The 6,396-nt window shown below is 44.1% G+C and overlaps 1 protein-coding gene across 7 annotated transcripts in view; it reads left to right on the top strand.

Annotated features, from left to right (window-relative positions):
* Positions 1–6,396, top strand: part of EML1 (EMAP like 1) — a 136,638-nt gene that overhangs the window by 74,595 nt on the left and 55,647 nt on the right. The window lies entirely within an intron of this gene.

The following is a 6,396-nucleotide window of genomic DNA, read 5'->3' as shown; positions in this document are numbered from 1 at the left end:
GTAATTCTGGTGATGGGTTCAGTTTGTTTCGAAAGCAGCACAGTGTGGAAGAGGTGTCGTTCCTAGTGAGGCTATTTTCAAAGTAAACAGAAGTCAGCTTTGAGATGGAAGAATGCCTGTTTCTAAGTTCTGTAGATTCTGGCATGTTTCTTTGGGATTATGTTAAGTCAGCTAAATTTACAGTAAACTTTTGCAGTAAAAATTTACAAGGCAGGGAGAGTCACTTCCATTGGAGGAATTAATGTTCAGTAACTGGCTCTATATTATTTATGTGGATTGCTACTTAGACAACATCAGTGGGATCATTATTTTTTTTAAAGGACTCATTCTAATAAAATATAATAAAATATTCTTACACTGAAGGAAAGCCTCACTGAACTCAGTGGCACTTGCTGCTGAATAGTCCTGGCACTGTTAATTGCAGAGAGCTCTGGACTTGTGACTTTAGAGTTTGTTTCTCTCCCCCCACCCTGAACCATGATCACTAAATAGCAGCAGGTATCTTATAACTCTTAGTAAAATGTAGGCAATTTTTTATTGCTATATATAATCGTGTGCCTGCTGTCTGGACAAGAAGATATGTGAAATACTGCATTTGTATAGTACATTATTAGATTCTATATTTTTCTCAGTATTAGAAAACAGGAGGAGCAGATTTTCTAAGTCAGAGACAAAGGATGAGATTCCATAAATCAAGGTACAGGCAAGACAGCTCCCTGTATCAATAGCATGGAAGCCCTGTTGCAGAATAAAAATTCTGGAATACATCTCTGTAGATGTGCTTCATGAAGTCTGCTGTTTTCTAAAAACACATTAGCTAATTAGCATTTTTTGATGGATCATTCTCCATGCCTATAGTTTTCCTCTCTCGCAGAGAGCACAAATAGTCTGATTCACCCATGCCTTCCTCATGTGCGTTTGGTTACAACAGGATTAGCTTGTATGATAAGATGTTGCAGAACTGGACCCACAGGCACTACCCTGAAGAGATTGGATGATAGTGGTACACAGAGTCTGGTCCCTGACAAAACAAATCAGAGGTAATTTGTTACAGGGCTAGTTTAGAAGGAAAGTGGTTGACAGGTGGGAACTTTGGGAAGGTGTTCTAAGTATAGAGAATTGTGTGAAGGACAGTAGAAAGTTGTGAATGCAGAGTTAAGGATTATCCACAAAGCCTCTTGTCCCATTCCATCCCCGCCCTGGAAAATCACACTTTTGAGCAAACAGCAATTTGGGTTTTCTCCAGATTGATGTTTGTTCCGATATAGAGCAAAAGAGCAGGTTTTCCCTGGGAAAAATGTGGGGCAAAGGGGAAACTGCTCAGTGGGAGTGTGGACAAGCCCTTAGCTTCAGAGAGTTTTGTTATTTAGTATGAGGAAACAAGGGATGCTGGTGGCACTGTGGGTTAAACCACAGAGCCTAGGACTTGCCGATCAGAAGGTTGGTGGTTTGAATCCCCGCGACGGGGTGAGCTCCCTTTGCTCAGTCCCTGCTTCTGCCAACCTAGCAGTTCGAAAGCACGTCAAAGTGCAAGTAGATAAATAGGTACCGCTCCAGCGGGAAGGTAAATGGCGTTTCCGTGCGCTGCTCTGGTTCTCCAGAAGTAGTTTAGTCATGCTGGCCACATGACCCGGAAGCTGTACACCAGCTCCCTCGGCCAATAAAGCAAGATGAGCACCGCAACCCCAGAGTTGGTCACAACTGGACCTAATGGTCAGGGGACCCTTTACCTTTATGAGGAAACAAATTTGAATGAAGCTTTTGCAGAGAATGATAACATTTTTAGAAGCTGATGGAAAACAGCTGAAGGAGAATTCAGAAGGAAGTGAAGCTGAAGGCCTAGTTCAGACATCTCAGTTCAATAAACCATGGTTTATTGGACTAAGAACTACGGTAGCTTTATGTCCAGGTCCCAGGCTTGTGATTTCTTTAACCACCGCTTCCTGCAGTATTTGAACTAGGAAACTATGCATTAAGCACTACTTGTAAACCAGTATATGTGGGGTTATGTGGCAGGAAGAGGAAGGTCAATGAGTGGTGCACAGGCTATAGTTTATCAGACAAAGTTCCTTATACCTGAACTGGTTGTCTGTGGATCAGCAGTAGGACACAGAGAGATGTCGGCAAGTTTTTGTGTGGTGAACAAAAATGGGAATATGCTTGAGCAATTCAGACTGAGGGAGAGAAAGGCATTAATACGTTTTGATGGAAGATATTTTAATAGCAAGAATTATGAGAAAATGGAGAGAAGTTGGCTTTAAATCTTTAATGTTTAACAATAAATTTTCTTCCTTGTAGTGGGGTAATGTAATTGCATTCTTAGTATCATATGTGGCCTATCATCATGAGGTGTTTCCCTTAACATCTCAGTCCTGTCTGGCAGGTTTACAAAATACTTCATTCTACAAACCGTCCAGGATGGCAAAGGAAGCCTTTGTTTGTTTGCATTGCGTTCTAAAACGAAGACTCTTGGGAGTGCGTGTATGTGTCAGGAGGCACAGTTTCCTACCCCCCCGGGTTTTCTGTTGCTTTACAATTTTTCATTTGTCACTTAAGTAATCATTGTTCACTGTAGCTTTATAAGTAGGTTTATATGACACTACTGTGACTACTCAGCTCTCATATTTTGGGAGGGAGGGGGATAGGAAGACTTATTTTAAACCACACCAGCTTAATATTATGAATATTAGGGTGAATGTGGGTGATTCCTAATTGAATGTGCAGGTGAAAAATTACAAAGAGATTTATTGCAAAACAAAAATCCAAGTGGAAAATCAGATATATACACGCTAGTTGCCAAAGTGGAAGGCCTAGTTGCCATTTTTGGGCCAAATGGCTCAAAAGCCGTATTTTTCAATACAGTACTACCTTTTGGTTCCTCAGATTCATTCTGATTGTGCAGATAAAATATATCGGATAGAATTTCTGCTCTCCCACCTTAAACTAGTAAATCTTGCGTTGTAAATAGACCATCCCTGTTCTTTTGAGAGAGGCACAGGAATGCTGCTGCACATGTATGTCTGCTTGCCTGCCTTCGCCTGAGAATGCAACAGGTCCTCTGTGTGTCACTTTTACTTTATAGTACCAGAGCTATGCAGGTGCTTTGCTGATTTTATAGCGACAGAGTGTAGCACTGAAAGTCAAGAATGCTGGCCAGAATTTCCACTGGTCATCAGTAATATGCTGTTCCGCCCACTGCAGAAGGAACAGCTGCTTGGGTCTCCTTCAGTAAGAGGGCCATCTCTTCTCTTGGTTGTGAGTCGAGGCCCCGTCCCCCACTTTATGATGAAATAAGACACATGGACACAAGTATTTTAGGTTAATGGGCTAAAAAAGGCCACAACTTTATTGGCTACAGAATTTGAGTGGTATTGGCTTAGGCATTGGATCTGAACCGACTATACTTGACTCCTGCCCACTCTGCAGGAAGTCACACAAGGGTTAACAACCTATAGGGGGAGCTTGTTGATGCAAATGGCCCTAGCCACCACCTGGGCTTCAGACAGGAACCACGACCACCAGATTCCTGTAACGGAATACCCTTCAAGGGGAGGAGTAGGTGATGGCCACAACCTCTCCTCCAACACACAACACATTTTCCAATGCCTAACTGCCAAACCTTACAAAGTTGTGACGATTTGCTACGAGGTAGGCGAAAAACCAAGCGGCCGGTGCCAATCTGCCAAGTGGAAGAACTTTCTACCAGGCCCCTTCAACATGCGACCAACCGAGGTCCATAGCAAGGTCAGGTGTTGAATGCACGAGAATAGAGGGAGGGAGGGAGGGAGGGAGGGAGATCTGTGTGTACAGGAAACAAACAGGCTGAGCCACAGTGCCGCACTCGCTTAAGAGCGGCAAACCATGCCCCCCCCCCAGCCAGCCATGTACGCATGATGCAGGCCAGGGACTCTCAGTGATGCAGGGGGCTTGTGTGCCAGCCATGCCCCCCTGCGAAGCGCGGGAAGCAAGACTCGCTCACAACCCCTCCCCTTGGGGAAGAGGAGAGACTTTGTCTTTTCACCCTGTGCACAGTGGCATGGCTGTGGCAATGAGTGGCAAGTTGCTGGGTAATTTTTTTGAAGTATCAACATTTTGGATCTTGAGGAACTCTCTTCCTCTCTGTACGAGGCAAGAAGATCCAAGATTCGGCATTCATTAAGGGAACATCCGCACTTCCGCTTGCCCTGATGCTTCTGTCCAGGAAAACCTGCTGTTTACTGCTGAATCAGAGCAAAAGCCATTTTGGTTGGTCTTTATTCTGATTTACAGTGGTACCTCAGGTTACAAACACCTTGGGTTACAATCACTTCAAGTTACAGACTCCGCTAACCCGGAAGTAGTACCACGGGCTAAGAACTTTACCTCAGGATGAGAACAGAAATCGTGCGCCGGCAGCAGCGGGAGGCCCCATTTGCTAAAGTGGTACCTCAGGTTAAGAACGGTCTTAGGTTAAGAACGGATCTCCGGAACGAATTAAGTTTGTAACCAGTACAGTGGTACCTCGTGTTATGGACAGGATCCGTTCCGTAGGCCCGTCCGTAACGTGAAATGCCCGCAACTCGAAGCATTGTGTCTGCGCAGGCGTGTGACCCGATTTGGCACTTCTGCACATGCGCGATTTAGTGCTTCTGCGCATACGCGAGTGGCAAAACGCGGAAGTAACCCTTTCCGGTACTTCCGGGTTACAGCGGGATGTAACGCAAAAAGACGCAACATCAAGCAGATGGAGTACGAGTTATGACTGCAGTTCTAAAGAGCAGGTTTTCTGGGGGAAAGCAGTGGGACAAGTGTAAGTGTGGGTGAGTCCCTAGTTACCTCAGTGTTTTCTTCTGATGGCTATATTGAAATAGCAGTGTTAAGCATGCTTCCAGATGGGAACTTAATTTGCAAACAGGCCGTTGAGATACTGCAACAGAATCAGCAAGGCTTTTTTCCCCTTTTACTTATCGGAGTTTCCTTGCAAAAGGTCAACTGAAGTTAAATGAAATGGGGAATAATGGGCAGGCATTTTGATGCCAACAACATTGTATGAACACTGTGAAAAACTAGCGTGAGGAGCACTGATCCCACAGTAAACACCCATCTGGAAGCACTCTTGTGTGTTGGCGTGCATAAACAATGCAGAGCTGTACATGGGAAAGAGGAAAACTGGAGAGAGAAGTGAAGATAAGTTGGTTGTTGCTGTAGTCAAGCCGTGAAAATGAAGAACGTGAGCACAGAGGAGCATTACACCATTTTTTGTAATGACCTATATTTAGTTACTTATTAAAACATTTATGTGCTAGATTTTCTGCCCTTCACCTGGAGTCAATCCATGTATTCTTTACATAGCAAATGGTAAAGAAATATGTTCTTAACCAGAGGAGATGAATACAATCACTGACCAGCAATGCCACATGCAACAAATTCAGAAGTTACCAGAGTCAAACGTATAACTGCAGTACATGTGACAGTGGAACATTGATTAAATACTAAAGAGGGTCCAGGAAACCCAAGTTTTCCAAACGCTCCAAAATAAATGCAACTCTGGAAAACGGATACGGTAGCAAGCAAGTACTTGAAGGCTTTTTTTTCTGGAATGACTCTTGTCAGGACTAGGCTGGAGATACTTGAATCTAGACCTGGAGCCTATGGAGAAGCTGGAAGCAGCAGAAAACTGGAAACATCTGGAGTCTGAAGGTCAGCTAGCATTCCTCTGATGAACAAGTAAGGGCAGAAATCCACACTCCTAATATAGGAGATCTTCTCAATCCAGAGCTCTTGGTCTGCTTGCCAGGCACAGGGGCTGATGTTGCACATTTTCGGTAGACTCTTTCTGTACTGGAAGAGATCTCAGGTTTGAGTGCACAGCCTCACTTAATTAGAACAGCCTCTAACCAAGAGGTATCTTGTTTAAGCTCCATAGTCCTTGACAGTCCACAATGAATGGCTGAACACATCGTTTATTTGATAAGGCAAAACCCTCATATGAAGATGCCCCATATGGAAGCAAGACGTGTGGCCTGGGAACATGCCAGGTATATGCAGAATGGGGTCATGAAAGACAAGACCTGACTCTTGTTTCAAAATAGAAAACACACAGAGGCACATTTAAACTATTGGAAAAGTTTTGGTCACTTCCGGTACCAGGCCTGTGGGAGACATTCTGATATCACACCAGGCAAATACATTGGTAAAATTTTGCATTTTTCTGTTGACATTCCTATCCCTTTTCCAAAACATGAATGTTATATAGCCTAAGGGTTGTATTCAGCGTAGCACTAAGAAGATGGTACTGTCAGCGCAAGCATTTCTGCTTGACCCAACTGAACAATCGTCCCTCTTCTGCCCCTGCCCGCTGTTTTGGGGGTTCTCCCTATCCTCCAGAGGAGATTTGGGGAGAAGGGGAAGTCCCCT

This window comes from Podarcis liolepis (genome assembly GCF_965112155.1).
Source record: "Podarcis liolepis genome assembly, chromosome: 1".
NCBI classification, from domain to species: domain Eukaryota; kingdom Metazoa; phylum Chordata; class Lepidosauria; order Squamata; family Lacertidae; genus Podarcis; species Podarcis liolepis.
Note: the sequence above shows the minus strand (reverse complement) of the source record. Positions and strands in the feature narration are given on the sequence as shown.